We start from the raw sequence: 19,304 nt of genomic DNA, 5'->3' as shown, positions 1-19,304 counted from the left end.
TGTGCATTGAGATATTCTCCAGCCCTGGGGGTCTCCAGCGTTCAAAACTACAGAATGCACAAGGCCCTACATTCCCTGTTTTTATCTGTATGATGTTTTACTTTTGAAGACCGGATAATGTTATTTTTCCCCTTAGTATATTTTATGACTTTTCCTAGGTTGGGGTCACGAACTTACCAATAGACAATAAGAGCTTTGAGACATTTCTTTTATGATGATGATGATGATGATGATGATGATGATGTTTTAGAAATGGCTGCACCTGTCTGGAGAGATGTTTATAAACAAGATTTCTACAAATCTCTCTAAGGCAGAGGTTACTAGAGGCTCATTTTCTCAGCATCTCTCTGATAAAGAGGTTCAGAAATGAGCCGTTGCGAGTGACTGTCAGACAAATCCATTTGTCTCAGAGCTGGACAGAGACAGTGAAGTGGAAGAGGAAGTGTCACAAACTGAAGACAGTAATGATGCTGCTCCTGGTTCCCATGAAGCTTCCTCTGATGAGTGTGAAGAGGCGCACACTGACTCTGTCGTGGTTTCTCCTTCATCATGAAAGAGAAGATGTGGAAAATCAGACTGTCCCCAGCAGCCCGTTGCTTCTCATGCGGATGAAGCATTCAAGTCAGAAGATGGAAAGATAACTTGGGCAGGGTCTCCACGCATGAATCGAGGTAGGCTCTCCTATTCCAGTGTCATCACAATGGTTCCTGGACCTGCTAGACGTTCTGTTAGTCGCATTCCTGATACAGCATCAGCATGGATCTGTTCATAGCACCAGCAGTGGAAAATCCAATCGTGGGAGTGAGCCCCTTGGAAGGCAGGTGTGTCCTTGGTGCAGAGTGGAAAGAGCGCCATCATGTTGAGAGGAGTGCCTCCACTGAGTTACTCTTGATAGGCTTGCATACTGTACATTGTGTTACAGATCCAAAGCACTGATAAAACTGATATGTTTTGTTTTGTCACAAGTACTACAGCACTTCATGTCCTTATTTATGTATATATCCACATTCACTGGGACATGAATAAAGAAATGTTATTGAAAATGATTGTGTCATCGTTATTATGAGCACTTTGTGAAGGTGTTTTTTACATGCTTGAAGTTCTGCACTTTGCTCAGCTTCATTCATTCCCTTCTGCAAATCTGAAGGTGCAACACAGTGCTGGTTTCTGTGTAATGCAATGCTTGTGTAATGCTATGTGTAATTCAATATATCTTGGAGTTTATTATAAGGAGAGTTTACATTCATTTCTAATATTTAACATAAAAGAGTAAAGCTTTGCAAATAAAAATATGTTATCAATTCCAGGCTGTTTGAAGTTGCACCGTGTCAGTATGACCCGAATCATAAGAGACGTAGTGAACTCTGAACATACAGGGGGGTTAAAGGCTGGGGGCACGTTTACCTTTTAGTTATGTAGCCAACAGACCACCATAGACTTCTATAAACAATGCAAACAAATCATGTATCTCATAATCAGAATAGACATTCCCTTTAAAAAAAAAGACTTAAAAATAACCAACAGTGAAAAAAAAATAACATGCAACTTCTTCGATTCAAACTTTCTAGGTTTCTGCACTTGTTACAGAAAACAAAAAATAACATTCACAGCTGCCCCATGGACTTTAAAGGTGCTCTCAGTTGTGCAGTAGATTTAGTTGCCAGATTGTAATCAGTAGTAATGAGGAGTGCAAAAAAACCAGAGAAACGGAGAGGCTGCGAGCATTCGGGTTTAATTACAGCCCTCTCGTGTTTTCTTTCTTCTCCTCTTCCTAAGTGGTGTGTTTCGAAAGCCTAGAGGGAGCGGAGAGAGTTCTCTCTGCGGCGAGGCCCACGGAGCCTCTTGATTAGCCCAATTAGGCAGGTGCATGGAGAGGTCTCTCCGATAATTTACACCTTGCTAATGAAGTGGCTGTGGCTCTTAATCTCCTGCAAACAAGACTTACTCGTCAGACCGGACTGGGGAAAAGAAATTAATTAGGTGAGGCCGGCAGATTACAGCCGAGGGACCCCCTCGAAGGGCAACGGTAACTCCCTCAGCTGCGCAGGTTCTTCTTTCTTAGAGACTGTTTGAGAAGGAGAAGGAGAAAGACAACGAGGAGAGGAGGAGTGAATGAAGGTGAGGAGTCCACTAACAGCACACCAGGGCAGTCATAGGTGGCCGGATTGTAAATCATGCAGAATTTATACATGTGTTTTTAACCCTTTCAGTCCTGAATCATTTTTTGTCGAGCTTAAAAATGCAGAATTGGGATGGGGCAGTGTGGTCTAGTCGTTGTATAGAGTATATCTAAGGGACTGGGAGGGGGCAGTGTGGTCTAGTCGTTGTATAGAGTATATCTAAGGGACTGGGAGGGGGCAGTGTGGTCTAGTCGTTGTATAGAGTATATCTAAGGGACTGGGAGGGGGCAGTGTGGTCTAGTCGTTGTAGAGAGTATATCTAAGGGGCTGGGAGGGCAGTGTGGTCTGCAGCTGTAAGCTCTGGTTCAGAGTGTGCTTCAGTCAGAGAAGACGCTGTGTTATTGACACTTGCTCGCCAGGCCCTGGTCAGATGAAAGGGGCTCATCTCAGTCTTTTCAGGAGAAGCTGAGCTCTTCAACTTCAGAGAGGGAGCAACGGAGGGCATGCACCTGAGGACACTCAGAGGAAAGGAGGAAGCGAGAAGTGGAGAGGGAGAGAGAGGGGGAACACACCTGATCACACTCCACTCAGCACTGCACACACATCTCCAGGGAAACGTGGAGCCTTCGCATGCACAATTGGTGTTGGTAATAAACACTAAATAATAATACTAATAAAAAATACTAATACTACTAATATTTAAAAAACAGATAGTGTGAGTGTATGGGGCATGTGACATGCAATATGCTGAGTGGCTCTGTCCAGCACAGTGTGTGTGCGTGTGTGTATCTGTGTGTGTGTGCTTGTGTGTGTGCCCGTGTGTGTGTGCCCGTGTGTGTGTGTGTGTGTGTCTGTGTGTGTGTGTGCCCGTGTGTGTCTCTGTGTGTGTCCGTGTGTGTGCGTGCCTGTGTGTATGTGTGTGTGTCTGTGTGTGTGTGTGCCCGTGTGTGTGTGTGTGTGTGTGTGAAGCGACGCTTGTTGTGGCATGTGAAGCAGGGAAGGCAGATGGAGAGCCTGCAGCCTCGCGTAGTCGGAGACAGGGAGCTTCTCTGAATCCCTGTGTCTCTGTGTCTCTCTGTATCTCCCTGGCTCGAGCAGATGGGGAGGAAGAGGGAGTGGAGAATGGGGCGCTGGTTACGAGACTGACCCCCCTCCTCCCCGCCCCAGATCAGCCCACCTGCTCGGGACACGGCCGCTCGTGTGCCTGGTCATTAGCCCAAAACAAAGAGGGAATTTAGACAGGACAGGGAACACAATAGAGGGTAAAGCTGCCTGGGAGCGTGTGTGTGTGTGTGTGTGTGTGGGAGCGTGCAGGGACTCCGCGTGTTGATAGCTCTCGACAGAGGGGTCGTGTTGATCCTGATTCGCACATGCAGGTGCTATGCCAGTGATGTCATGTGATCAGCCCTCCTGTCGCTCTGTAATGTAATTTGCATTTGTTACACTGTAGTTGTATTGTGGTGCCTTCATCCTTACATTCCAGGTTTGAATTGATGTGCCTTTGCATTCGGATGATTAGGGTTCCTCGTTTAAGAGATGGGGTTGATCTTTCTGGAGGGGTATCCCTTTGGCTCTGTACTAACACTGTGTGCACTGTGTGTCGGTTTGCTCACACAGGAACATGGCTTTGAAGAGACAGGCCAGGCTGCAGGTACAGGAGGGAACTCTGTGAGGGTCAGGGGGGATTGTATCACCTGCAACAAAGGAAGGAAGAGAATGGGCAGAGGAAACCAAGAATGAACGGGTGGGAGGGTAAAGCATGGTGCGCCTGGGACAGATTGCTGGTTAAAATCCCTTGCATGCGTTTGAAGACAGCTGAGCGACGGATATCCATTCAGGGAAACAAGGATATTTAGCAAGACAACAATGGGGCTGAGTTGGCACAGTGGGGTAAAACAGGCACTAGATGCCCTGGACCAAGGCAATCTGTGAATGTGTTCATTCCTAGCCACCTTCTGCAACAGGTTGAGAACTGTATCCCTTGTTTTAGAAGGGGGGTGGGTGCAGCAGTCTGTCAGTGTGCCAGTGTCTCACTGATCTCTCATCCTGCTCCCCTCGCTCGCGCTACACTGACCTCAAAACTCTCTGCTTGTTTAGCAGCAGTTGTTTGGCCTACTTTCACAAACAAAAACACAAGCATTTGTTTTGTGATTCCTATAAAAACAAAGAGTAAAGAATGTGACAGGAGGAACAGCAGCTGACATGAAGAGAGTAGTAATGAGGGAGACAACATTTTAATAGAGGAAATATATATATATTTCTTAGCAGATGCCCTTATCCAGGGCAACATACAATTGTTACAAGATATCACATTATTTTTACATACAATTACATTATATTTTACACATTATTTTTACATACAATTATCCATTTATACAGTTTGGGTTTTACTGGAGCAATCTAGGTAAAGTACCTTGCTCAAGGGTACAGCAGCAGTGTCCCCCAGCTGGGATTGAATCCACAACCCTCTGGTCAAGAGTCCAGAGCCACCACTACTCCACACTGCTCCAAAAATGAATTTTTGTATTCCTTCCTGAGAATTTGCCTGGTCTTCAACAGACTTATTTTTTAGTATTCAAATATATTTAAAGATGATCTAAATAAATATAGTTTCATGGTTGTTTTCATAAAAGTCTTTGAGCAGCAGTTTGGAAAGATGGGAGTAAGTGGCATATTCACAAAGCATTTACTCCACTTTGCCATTCACGCCTGTTCTTTTTATTTTAAACACCTGTTCATTTTACAAAACAAGAGCTCAACAGCTAAGTGAGAAAACGAGAAATATCAAACACAGTACATTTAGGTGAAGAGCCCTTGGACTGGAAAATATAGTTTTTGGCAATTTACTGCCAACGAGGGGCAGTGCTGTATATTTCAGTGAAATCCCGGGGCAGTGCTGTATATTCCAGTGAAATCCCGGGGCAGTGCTGTATATTCCAGTGAAATCCCGGGGCAGTGCTGTATATTCCAGTGAAATCCCGGGGCAGTGCTGTATATTTCAGTGAAATCCCGGGGCAGTGCTGTATATTCCAGTGAAATCCCGGGGCAGTGCTGTATATTCCAGTGGAATCCCGGGGCAGTGCTGTATATTTCAGTGAAAACAATTGATAAGTCTTTTTATTTTAACAGTATAACAGAAACATAACCCAATTTCACAAGATCTCCTTTTTATTTATTTTTAAATAAAAAATGGAAGCAAAAAACAAAAGCAGTCCCTTTGTATTGTATGAAGTCGAGGCACACGCATGCTAACTGGACAGACTGCTCCCCCTCCCCCTCTGGTCAGTGAAGACTGACGCTACTCTCGCTAATGAGACGGGGCAGAGCTCGTTAAGACCCACTCTCCTAATTAGAGGCTCTCTAGAATAGCATTGTACCTCTGGAATAATACGCAGTGGGAGAAGAACAGTGAAGAGTGCCGTGGTGATTGTGAGGAGGGCTCCACAAAACAAACCTGGCAAGAGGCTTGGAGAGGTATCCCCCACATCAACGGAAACTTCAGCTGTGCTTTCACAGGGAGGGAGAGGGGGGCACGCGACAAGCCGCTCGTGTACAGTACAGTGTAGCCGTGGTTAAGCGTGGGGTTGTGGGGGTGCACAAAGAAAACCCCACAGTGAAATACTGAACCCCCCCCCCAGAAAACATGGTCAAATGGGACCACATAAAAATACCACCCTTTCAGTATTTAACCCTTTAAGGTACAAGGGACATGTGTCCCATAAATAAAATGATGCTGACTTGCTTATTTTTGCAATGAGATGCACAAAACAGGGTTTAAATGTCCTGACAGGTTGGATTCGGACGCCTCCTCATGATACTCGAGTCTCTCTCAAATGTATTTTAAGAAGAAACTGAACAAGTCTGAACAAGCGCTGAATTCCTGGTGTCCCTTCAGAGGTTCAAAATGTGCAATGCTCTCTCTTTATATCACTGTCTGACACGTCACAAAACCCGAACACAGGAAAAGGCATCGATCTGGCTGCATAAATAGACTGACAATACACTGGGACTGTAATAGAGTACAGTACAGATTATTTAAACACGCCACGCCATGCACGTTTAGGAGTTATCTTATTCTGCATCTGCTCTAAGCTACTCTTTGAGGTGATCTGGAACAGCGAGTTTCGCCTGCTCGTCCTGTCGTTGGATTGGAACAAATGCAAGACAGATTCAAAAATGAGATCCGCTTAAAAAAACAAAACTATAATAATAATAATAATAATAATATTGACTCAGAAGCGTTGAATAGGAAGTGAAGTTATTCAGCGCTAGAGATGTTAAATTCTGCATCTCAAAGGAGGACTTTGGGATCTGGGAAATCAGACTCACATAACAAATAAATAAAAGCACAGAGTACATGATGCCATCTGATGCTATATCTGTGACATGGAGGCTAAGAGCAGCAAGGAGGCAGCCAGCGGTGTGGCACACTCCACAGCAAGAAGCACAGAGCCTGGTCCCTGATGGATTAGAGCAGGATTTAGGAGTGGGATTACAGAGAGACGGTAGGCAATTATTGAGTGGCAGGCTGGGCTGGAACTGTGATTACTGTTTCAGCAGACAGTGCGACATGCATCTACCCAAAAACATGGGATGAGGGGGCTGCAGCCAGCCCCCCTCCAAATCCATCGACCACCAGCCCCACTCCAGCCATGCAATCTGCCCCTCTATCTATCTGTGTATCTGTCTATCCTATCCATCTGCCTGTCTCTAGCTATACAGAGCTCTCCCACTAAGTTGTTTAATTCACCATGTTGACAGTGGATATATTTTCCTGTATAAGGACTCTTCATTAATCTGCTGTTTTCAATACTTCACATTTTTCTGATGTGTGAGATTGTGAGATAAAAAGGGGAACATGTGTTCTCTGTCCATTTCTCCATCAGAGCTGCAGAATGAATCAGTCTGAGGATCTCCCCACCAGCTTGCTTGTCGATGGCTATATTAATAAGAATGGTGGATTGCTAGATTGAAATGTTAAGGCCAGGGGATGACAGCCTCCACTAATTAAATTCTGCAGGTTAATCCCAGCAGAGTGCAGAGTTTAGCCTCCGATCTCAATTTAGAGCATTAGTCAGGGCGGGGGGGCTGAGGCTGGGAGGGGGAGCAACTCATAAAAACAATAAGCACAGATGCGAGGATCGTCTGCTGGTTTACTCAGTGTTTTAAACAGTCAGCCAGTCAGCATGGTCTTATGGTTTTAGGAAAGGGAGATCGTCTCTAACTAACCTGCTTGATTTTTTTGGAGGATGCAACATCGACAATGGATAATTGCAAAGCTTATGACATGGTTTACAGTATTTAGATTTCCAGAAAGCTTTTGACAAAGTCCTGCATAAAAGATTAAATCTCAAACTGAACACAGTAGGGAATCTAACCCTACCTTTCCTCTGTTCCCTCCCCCTCTCTCTCTCCTCTCCCTCTCTCACTCCATGCAGTGGATGACAGCTCTCTTACCAAATCTCCTCTGTGAGTGACGGGTTCAGTGGTCAGGTGAGCGACGCACAAAACGGCTTCAGACAGAGCACCAGAGAGATGCTCCTCTGAGTGGTCTGTGTCACAGTCTGTCATGTTAAAGGATCACCATGCAGAGTGACAGAGAGTAAAACACACTCCACTCTCAGCTCTGCAGCGCTGTCATTACCAGCACATTAATAATAATGAGCACTAGTGTACACACTCCACTCTCAGCTCTGCAGCGCTGTCATTACCAGCACATTAATAATAATGAGCACTAGTCTACACACTCCACTCTCAGCTCTGCAGCGCTGTCATTACCAGCACATTAATAATAATGAGCACTAGTCTACACACTCCACTCTCAGCTCTGCAGCACTGTCATTACCAGCACATTAATAATAATGAGCACTAGTCTACACACTCCACTCTCAGCTCTGCAGCGCTGTCATTACCAGCACATTAATAATAATGAGCACTAGTCTACACACTCCACTCTCAGCTCTGCAGCGCTGTCATTACCAGCACATTAATAATAATGAGCACTAGTCTACACACTCCACTCTCAGCTCTGCAGCGCTGTCATTACCAGCACATTAATAATAATGAGCACTAGTCTACACACTCCACTCTCACATTCTCACATGCTGCCCCCTTTTAAAATGTTATTGGATTAACTTTGTTTCATCTCCTTCTCTGAACAGATTGCCAGCATTTGCATGCGGCACCCTAACAAACACACTTCTGTCACAAGGTCATGTGTTTGACCTCTGTGATGTCATGCAGTCGACCAGCGACCTAGTGAATAATAGTGGGCTTTTGACCTTTAGCACACCACCCCTAAATGAGCCTTGTTGTGCAAACCCCAGCACAGGTCTCATGAAGACTTTGTTTAAAATCCACTTCCTTGTCTCTTGTTGGCTACATTAACGTTTCAACTGGTCCCCTTTTATCTTGCTGAGAATCTTTTGGTTCTTGACAAATGTTTCTTCAGGATATTCAGAGGCAACGCTGCAGATAAACCACTTTATACCACAAGCGTGGGTATACCTAGCTTGTGGTATAAAATAATGGAGTGGGATAACATGAGTGGAATAACACAAGTGGAATAACATGAGTGGACGAGACTCCCGAGTTTAGTCAAGAAATGCCATCTACTGATCTGCCTGCGCCTGGCTTCTCTAAAAAGAGGGTTGTGAAGCTGCCATGAACAGGGTTGGAAATGAATCTGCGTCGAAGCAGAGTCTGCTGACAACGACAGTAAAGATCTGCCAGCTAAAATAATCCCTGGATTCATAGATTTAATATTTTTAAAAAAACTGTACACATTTGATTGCTATTTATTTTAAAAATGAACAGAATACTGGATGATCGTTCGTGGAGTACGGTTTTCATTCGATGTCCTTACATAAACCACTGGGACATCCTCCTGCGGAGAAGAAAACCTGTACCCAGGAACGACCGTTCAGCATCCTCAATGCATCCTGCTACTGTTGCTGTAGGTCACAGGAACGACCGTTCAGCATCCTCAATGCATCCTGCTACTGTTGCTGTAGGTCACAGGAACGACCGTTCAGCATCCTCAATGCATCCGGCTACTGTTGCTGTAGGTCACAGGAACGACCGTTCAGCATCCTCAATGCATCCTGCTACTGTTGCTGTAGGTCACAGGAACGACCGTTCAGCATCCTCAATGCATCCTGCTACTGTTGCTGTAGGTCACAGGAACGATCGTTCAGCATCCTCAATGCATCCTGCTACTGTTGCTGTAGGTCACAGGAACGACCGTTCAGCATCCTCAATGCATCCTGCTACTGTTGCTGTAGGTCACAGGAACGACCGTTCAGCATCCTCAATGCATCCTGCTACTGTTGCTGTAGGTCACAGGAACGACCGTTCAGCATCCTCAATGCATCCGGCTACTGTTGCTGTAGGTCACAGGAACGACCGTTCAGCATCCTCAATGCATCCTGCTACTGTTGCTGTAGGTCACAGGAACGACCGTTCAGCATCCTCAATGCATCCTGCTACTGTTGCTGTAGGTCACAGGAACGACCGTTCAGCATCCTCAATGCATCCTGCTACTGTTGCTGTAGGTCACAGGAACGACCGTTCAGCATCCTCAATGCATCCTGCTACTGTTGCTGTAGGTCACAGGAACGACCGTTCAGCATCCTCAATGCATCCTGCTACTGTTGCTGTAGGTCACAGGAACGACCGTTCAGCATCCTCAATGCATCCGGCTACTGTTGCTGTAGGTCACAGGAACGACCGTTCAGCATCCTCAATGCATCCTGCTACTGTTGCTGTAGGTCACAGGAACGACCGTTCAGCATCCTCAATGCATCCTGCTACTGTTGCTGTAGGTCACAGGAACGACCGTTCAGCATCCTCAATGCATCCTGCTACTGTTGCTGTAGGTCACAGGGTCTGATGCAGCTTCGCCATTTGTGTTCTGAACTGCTACACAGGAAGTGATTCATTACCAGGAAGCAGCAGACACTTTTGAAGATATCTGCATATTTCAAATTGAAGAATAAAACACTGGCAAGTGAATATATTGCAGTTGAAGAAGCCGGGACTGAACACAGCTGAGGGAGTATTAGACTGTGTCTGGGGAGCCAGTCTCACACAGCACAGGGGTTCTGCTGGGGGCAGCGACTGCGGGTCTACAACCAGCTAGAGTCGGGAGGCTATGGAAACAAATAAAAGAGATTACAGACTCGACATTCATTAACATAAAAGCATTAGCCCAGAAGAGCAGGGCTTGTGTTCTGCACAGCGCTAATACTGCATGTCAGCCCTCTTCCCTCCAGGACAACCCTGCAAACAAGAGGCTGCAGAGACGGCAATCTTTGCAGTGCCATGACCCCCCTGTGTGTCCGTGCCGGTGCGTCCAGCTGTGTCTCCAGTTTAGCAGTTCATCGCTCCCGGTTTAGGTGGGGGGGCGGGGGGGTACACTCTTGTCGTGGTTCTTGAAAAGCCATGTTTATCCTGGATTAGACACAAGAATCTTAATAATTGTTTCTCTCAGAAATGAAAAGAAGCGACTTCTTATAATCCCCTAATCATGCATTACACCTCAGAGCTAACCCACACGCACACACAGAGAGAAAGCCGCTTACACAGGCAGACGCACACACACAGATACACGCAGACACTCTGCTCCCTACATCCAGCTCCCTGCACCCTGCACCTTATACCCTACACCCTACACCCTACACCTCACACCCTGCTTCCTGCACCTTGCACACTAGCCCTTGCTCCCCTGGTTTATCGGTGCAGGGTGCCCATCTGCCATGGCCGTGCTGAGCTGGATTTTCAGTTAATCCCGGTGGCCCCGCTGTGGGGGGCTACAAACTGCTGACCGGCCCCAGACACCGGCTTTACTTAATTACAGTGCGGCTTCAGGTTGGAGGAAGAAGTGAACAGACGCGCAGTGTTTCATCGTGACACTGCGACCTACCGTGCAGCGTTTTCAATCCTGTGCTATTTTGTTGATTTTTTTTTCTTCTAAAATGAATATACTTCCTGGCGAGATTTTAAACAATCATTTATTCCAAGAGGGACAGGGAGGTCAGTATAGTTATCAGTACCAATCACTCCTCATAGTGTAGCTGCTATAGTTATCAATATCACTCCTCATAGTGTAGCTGCTATAGTTATCAATATCACTCCTCATAGTGTAGCTGCTATAGTTATCAATATCACTCCTCATAGTGCAGCTGCTATAGTTATCAATATCACTCCTCATAGTGTAGCTGCTATAGTTATCAATATCACTCCTCATAGTGTAGCTGCTATAGTTATCAATATCACTCCTCATAGTGTAGCTGCTATAGTTATCAATATCACTCCTCATAGTGTAGCTGCTATAGTTATCAATATCACTCCTCATAGTGTAGCTGCTATAGTTATCAATATCACTCCTCATAGTGCAGCTGCTATAGTTATCAATATCACTCCTCATAGTGTAGCTGCTATAGTTATCAATATCACTCCTCATAGTGCAGCTGCTATAGTTATCAATATCACTCCTCATAGTGTAGCTGCTATAGTTATCAATATCACTCCTCATAGTGTAGCTGCTATAGTTATCAATATCACTCCTCATAGTGTAGCTGCTATAGTTATCAATATCACTCCTCATAGTGTAGCTGCTATAGTTATCAATATCACTCCTCATAGTGCAGCTCCTATAGTTATCAATATCACTCCTCATAGTGTAGCTGCTATAGTTATCAATATCACTCCTCATAGTGCAGCTGCTATAGTTATCAATATCACTCCTCATAGTGTAGCTGCTATAGTTATCAATATCACTCCTCATAGTGCAGCTGCTATAGTTATCAATATCACTCCTCATAGTGTAGCTGCTATAGTTATCAATATCACTCCTCATAGTGTAGCTGCTATAGTTATCAATATCACTCCTCATAGTGTAGCTGCTATAGTTATCAATATCACTCCTCATAGTGCAGCTGCTATAGTTATCAATATCACTCCTCATAGTGTAGCTGCTATAGTTATCAATATCACTCCTCATAGTGTAGCTGCTATAGTTATCAATATCACTCCTCATAGTGTAGCTGCTATCCCAAATATTGTGTTCTAGTCTAGCTGAAAAAGCTAACAATCCCAGATACAATGTTATTGTATAACTGCTAGTTAGCAATCTCACACACGGTGTTCTAGTCTAGCTGCTATAGTTATCTATACTGAACACTGTGTTCTAGTCTAGCTGCTATAGTTATCTATACCGAACACTGTGTTCTAGTCTAGCTGCTATAGTTATCAGTTATGTAACCCTGCTTCATGTTTGGTGTTGCTGACTGTAGCTGCTGTAGTGCAGCGTTGTGTTCTAGGCAGTGTGTGCCAGTAACAGTCTTTTTCACCTTGCACGGCCTCGATGCTGGCAGTCCACACAGTTAACAGGAATTATAAAGGGATTTTAAGACAAGGTCACCAGACTCCCCCAGTGCAGTGTCAGCCCTCTGTTAGTCCCTCCTAGTTTAGCTTTTAATCGTTTAATGTGTGGTCTTGCACTGAGATCGCTGTGTGATCATTTTTGACAAGTGTCCGTGACCCTGTCTCATTAGCAAAGGTGGGTAAATGACCCACAACAAACTTAAGAATTGGGAGGGGAGGCGGGGGGGGGGGGGGTCCTTCTATTTGGGGGGTCTGACTACGCTACTGACTGACAACCTGTGAGCTTGATGCGACTCCCTCTTCCTCCCTCTTTGATTATCTCTTGTGCTTCCTCTTCCTTCTCTCCCTCGTCCTCAGGCTTTTTTACGTGCATGCCCTCTCTCCCTCGTTCTATTCGTTCCGCTCTCCCCCGGGCTGTCCCACGGCTGCCCCCTGTCTCAGTGATGGGGCGGGGGGGGGTCTGAGGTGTGAAAAGTAATTTGGGAGAGTAATCTCCTGTGTGGTAATGGATTGCTCCGGCCCGGCCTGTGTGTTGCCGGTCGTATCTGAGGTGGAAATGGCTCTAATCCCCCACGGCACCGCGGCTTCATCAGTGTTCATATCCTTCCAAACGGAATCATGCCCTTCCATTACTGACACCGGGGTGCCTTGAATGCAAATCATCAAGAGAAACTTAATCACAAAGAGTTCATCCGCGGCTCTGAGAAACACCCCCGCTTCTCTCTCAATGTCCTAAAAAGAGGGTCTTCTTACCCTGCTCTCACTGGGGAAGAACGAACCTCAACCGTGCACACAAGAACATGCATGTAACACAGACCGGTCGCACAAGAACATGCATGTAACACAGACCGATCGCACAAGAACATGCATGCAACACAGACCGGTCACACAAGAACATACATGTAACACAGACCGGTCGCACAAGAACATACATGCAACACAGACCGGTCGCACAAGAACATGCATGTAACACAGACCGGTCGCACAAGAACATGCATGCAACACAGACCGGTCACACAAGAACATACATGTAACACAGACCGGTCGCACAAGAACATGCATGTAACACAGACCGGTCGCACAAGAACATGCATGCAACACAGACCGGTCACACAAGAACATGCATGTAACACAGACCGGTCACACAAGGACATGCATGTAACACAGACCGGTCACACAAGGACATTCATGTAACACAGACCGGTCACACAAGGACATGCATGTAACACAGACCAGTCACACAAGAACATGTATGTAACACAGAGGATTCAGAATACCCAGTTCCAATATTAGGATCCAATCTTAAAAGCACAGATTCCTCGTAAAACTAATTAAAAAAGTGATTCTGTCCGACATTCCAATATATTTTCTGGCTGTTTTGTGCAAAACTATTTTTAAATTTTAGTTTTCATCTTTTTTAACTTTATTTTCATCAAGCAGAGAAACTACTATGAAGATTGTTTGAAGAAACTAAATCTATTTAGCCTAGATGAAAGAATGATTAGGGTGGATTTGACTGCAAACTTGAAAGGAGCGGACATAGTTAACCCTGACCGATACTTTAAGTGCAGCACAGAAACCTGGAGCAGAGGACACAGCTGGAAGACTACGTGGAGGCAGACTTAGGACAGAGGCTAGGAGACACTTCTTCACGCAGACTTGTGAAGGTGAGGTTATGGAATGAGCCACCTAGGGTAACCTAGCTATGTTGTTACTGCTAAATCGCTGGGATCCTTTAAGACCCTGCTTGTCATTTTGATCAATCAGCTACTAGGAACGAGCATCGATGGGCTGAATGGCCTCCTTATGTTTGTAAATGCTCGTGTTCTTCCGTTCTTACCCGTTGTGTGAAAGTTCAGCAGTCGAGAAAGATTTTTGTTTGCCATCCTTGCTGAAAACAAGCAGCCCTCCCACTGACACTGAACCACAGCGCCCCCTAGTGCAGCCTCCACTGGTGACGTGTCTGTGATCAGTCCTGCCCACTCCATAGACCAGAGACACCCTGTATGTTCTCTCTGAGCTTCCAGCCAGGAGGTAGCCAATGAAGAACTGTGGCTAGGTGAGCTTCCTCTTGCAATACCATTGCTGTTATTATCATCACCATTAATAATAATAACACCCCAGATCCTCCCCTGCAGACACAAAGCTTTAGAACGAATGGATTTGAACACGTGTCCTCCAACAAGCACTGGGACTGATTAATAAACAGCCTGGTAATGGAGCACAGAGAGGTGGACGTAAAGCCCATTGTTAATCATGAAGCCGCTCTCAGCCAATCAAAGCTACAGATTTTGCTTAAGCATCGTCTCATGCACGATAGACTACCGACTGGCAAGGAAATAATAATAAAGTGAACTCATTTATTGTAAAAAATCTAACAGTCAAAGCAGATGAGGCGCGTGTCCGCAGGATTTTGATGCTGTGCTGTTTCTATGTGTTTCTCTCTTTTTTCTTAAAACCTTTTATATGTGAAGTCCTTATCTCCTTATGGTACTTAGCTTTCCACGACAAAGCTTGCAAGACGAAAGCCAGAGAAAATGCTCTCCGTCTTCTCTTATACGCTAACAATGTTTGGTTTTACAATAAAATATAATTATTTAGTGGAGCCCAACCCCAACCTCAACCTCAACCCCCAACCCCAACCTCAACCCCAACCTCAACCCCAACCCCCAACCAACCCCAACCTCAACCTCAACCCCCAACCCCAACCCCAACCCCAACCCCAACCCCAACCCCAACCTCAACCTCAGCCCCAACTCCAACCCCCAACCCCTGCAAATAGAACCTTCCAGTGTATCAAAGGAAGCTTTGTCTCTGTATGCTGGACTCAGGAGCCCCATTGCAGAGCAGTTTGAGACACTATTAGTCTTACATGCAGAGCCTAATAATTACTCACACCTGAGCTTCAGACACACCAGCGGTCACAAGGCTCAGGTGTGTCTAATTTGGCTAGAATGGCTCAAACTTTTTTTTTTTTTTTGTTATCCTAAGGGCATTTGTTTCAAATTACACCCCCTAAATTGGAACCTTCAGTCCCTGGTTTACTGTCTCTTTGTGACATGGCATATAACTCTAATCACGGAAACGTAATGGTGCAGCTGGAACCCAGCATGGGGAACCCTCTGTGGTTTAGTATACGAGAGTGGTTCTAGAACCCTCATGGTTAAGAATGATTCTTTATAGAACCCAAACAAAATAAGAGTTCCAGGTTCTACTGTATTTAAAATGCCCACAGCAGCGCTTCATTTGTAGGGTCCTTATGTACTGATGGCGTCTGTCTGCCACACTGTAAATGGGGAACAATGATAACTGCCTTGAATCATCGCAAACCTTCTCCAAACTTATCTCAGACTCTAAGGGGCTTGAAACCAGGAGGTCCCTGGTTCAAACCCCGGCTCACTCACTGACTCGTTGTGTGACCTTGAGGAAGTCACTTAACCTCCTTGTGCTCCGTCTTTCGGGTGAGACGTAGTTGTAAGTGACTCTGCAGCTGATGCATAGTTCACACACCCTAGTCTCTGTCAGTCGCCTTGGATAAAGGTGTCTGCTAAATAAACAAATAATAAAGAAACAAATAATTGCAGATTGAATTCGGGGTTATTCCGACAAACTTCGGATTGATTTTATAAGAATATTAACCCTGTAGAACAAAGTGCTCTGAGATCGAGGCCCTGAGTGTGAGTGACCCCCCCACCCCACCCCCCAAAAAAAATCAATAATGCACCCTCAGTGTTAGAAAGAAGGATTGACACCAGGGCTGTCTTCACAACACGACTCTACTTACAGGGGAGCGTCTGGACACTGGGTGGGGTTTCTTGGTACAAACGAGTCAAGATGCTAAAATAATTGACGCTGGAGAGCAGCGCCACTGAAGCAGTGTATTTTTAGTTCTGTTTTCTATCTGGCTCTTTGCGTTCAACCCTTACTGATAAAGCAGCCCCCGTCCTTCCCATTGTTCTGGATTTATTGTGTGGGTTCAAGAGCGCTGATAGAGTTCATCATCATAATAATATTAATGCCAGTGATAATAGAATGGATCGCAGGGATTGAAAGTAAGCCCCTCCTTTGTGTGGGGGATTATTGGGAGGTGGTTTGCACCGTTGGGTCTCCGAGAGGCCTAGGTAGAGTGACCTGAGGGGTGAGGATCTCTTTATCAGCGCAGAGCGTCTGGAGAGAGACTGGACCCCCCGACCCCTGACCCCTGACCCCACTCCCCACACACTCAGATACAGCCATGAATAGCTCAACCCTTTTCAGCCATTTGTAACCATTTTCTTGAGTTAGAGATCAAACTAGCCAGCCAGCGATGCTGGTTTACATGAGCCTTGTGACTGGAGTCAATGGTCCCGCAGAACAATTTAGAAGCAATGTGCAGTCCGGCATCATTTTGTGGTCCTGACCCAAATCACTACCGAACCTGGTGGATTGGTACCGTCTACGTCTAAAATCTGGAAGCTGGCTGTTCTGGAATCCAACATGATCTGTAAATCTTGACTGTTTTAAAACTCAATGGAAATTTGACTGTGCAGTCAGGCACCAAGCCTTGTGACTGTTTTGTTTTATTATTATTTGTTTATTTGAGACTAGGGTGTGTGAACTGTGCATCAGCTGCAGAGTCACTTACAACTACGTCTCATCCGAAAGACGGAGCACAAGGAGGTTAAGTGACTTGCTCAGGGTCACACAATGAGTCAGTGGCTGAGGTGGGATTTGAACTGGGGACCTCCTGGTTACAAGCCATTTTCTTTAACCACTGGACCACACAGCCTACACGTTTTCTTTCTAAATGTCTGACTCTGTCCAGCAGGTATGCTAGTCTGCATCTACAGTAAAATCCTTGTTTACGTAACAATGGAAAAAGTCAATCTAAAAATGAATATGATGTTGGTAGAGCTCACAACAGAAAAGGGATTTGAAAACGTGGTCGGTAGGGGGTGTGCTGATACTTGGATGAGAGGAATCTCTACAGGTTTGAAAGTTACTAGTGAGTTTTCTTGAAACACAAACATGTGAGGAAATGCAAGGCAATTAAATATTCATGGCAACCTCTGTGTGTGTGTGTGTGTGTGGTGTGTCTCTCTCTCTCTCCTCCCTTCTTACAACAAGAGATTGAACCTGAGAAGCTAAAGCCGTCTTTTCAGCCTTTCCCTCGTTGTGTCTATCTGCGACTCACAGCACGCAGAGGTGTCGCTTTCCACTGGCACTTTGGACAGCATTTACTTATAGAAAGAAGAGGAAGAGAATAGAAAAACACAAGAGGTATTATCGGAGAGGGATGAGAGCAGCAAAGGCATTTCTTTTTTTGTCTCTTTATTCCCATCCTAAGTCCTGGGCTTTGCTCCCAATCCGATTGGGCGATACGGCCGGGTATGTAAATTAGATGCAAAGAGGCAGCAGGCTGGCGCCCCCCGCCCCCGAAAGGCTTTTCTCTCTTCTCCTTCGCTATGCTCTTTCCTGTGTTTACAGCGCTGTCTTCAGATCCCATTCATACCCTCTCTGTATCTCTCCCACTTTCTTCTCTCTCAGCTCAGCTTTAAGTCCTTATCAGCTGATGCTCTGCATGCATTCCAGCTGAGCCGTGGCCCGCTGCCTGTCTCGCTGGTCACGGCAATTCTACACATCCCAAAAAAGAAAACCTGTTTCCAAGGCATGTGGTGGGCATCGGAGAGAGCGGGAGGGAGGGGGTCGGAGTGTGTGACTGAGAGAGAGAGTCGGAATGTGTGACAGAGGGAGGGAGAGTCGGAGTGTGTGACAGAGAGGGAAGGAGTTGGAGTGTGTGACAGAGAGGGAGGGAGAGAGGGAGTCGGAGCGTGTGACAGAGGGAGAGTCGGAGTGTGTGACAGAGGGAGGGAGAGTCGGAGTGTGTGACAGGGAGGGAGGGAGGGAGGGAGAGTCAGAGTGTGTGACAGAGAGAGGGAGGGAGGAGTCAGAGTCTGTGACAGAGATAGAGGGAGGGGGTCCGAGTGAGTGACAGAGAGGGAGGGAGACAGGGAGAGGGAGTCGGAGTGTGTGACAGAGAGGGAGGGAGGCAGGGAGGGAGAGTCAGAGTGTGTGACAGAGAGAGGGAGGGAGGGAGAGTCGGCATGCGTTACAGAGAGAGCGAGGGAAGGGGTCGGAGTGTGTGACTGAGGGAGGGAGGGAGATTTGGAGTGTGTGCAGAGAGAGGGAGGGAGGGAGAGGGAAGCAGCAACAGACAGCAGGCCTTGCAGTGTTAGAAGGTAAAACTTCTAAGTCAGCAGGACTAAAGAGTTTTATTGAAGTTCTGGGTGAAATTCCTTTGGAATGGCAGCCATCGTTCTGCAATCCTTGCCCAGTTTATTCGTTTAGACTGGATATCAATGCACAGAACTGCTCCACACTCAAGTAACAAAATTCCACACTCAAGTAAGAAAACTGAGAAACAAACCATTTTAGAGTGCTTACTAGACCCTGGACTGGAGTGGTAGAGGTCCCGAGGGTCTCCTCTGGTAAAGACACGGCCACGTGTGTGCACTCTTGCTCTAATAAATCCGAAGAAACATTTCTTCAGAAACACGTTTCCTTCATACCTGATCCCCCCTCCCCCTTTACCTTCCCTCACAGAGAGGTCTGCCCGCTGCTCTTTGACGGCAGAATAAAGGAAAGGAAATCGAGAGCTCTGTCAGACAAGGACAAGTTTGTTCCTTTCATTGCCAGGGAGGGAGAGTGTGAGCGAGGCCAGTGTGCAAGTGATACCTCACTGTCTTAATCTGCTGTTGCTGCTGGAATTGAAGCTGCTGAGTGATGAGACAAACTAGACCCTGCTGAATTGTCTTTGCA

The sequence above is a fragment of the Acipenser ruthenus genome, chromosome 18 (assembly GCF_902713425.1).
Source record: "Acipenser ruthenus chromosome 18, fAciRut3.2 maternal haplotype, whole genome shotgun sequence".
Classification (NCBI taxonomy): domain Eukaryota; kingdom Metazoa; phylum Chordata; class Actinopteri; order Acipenseriformes; family Acipenseridae; genus Acipenser; species Acipenser ruthenus.
The sequence above is the reverse complement of the archived record's forward strand: the minus strand, read 5'-3'. Positions refer to the sequence as shown.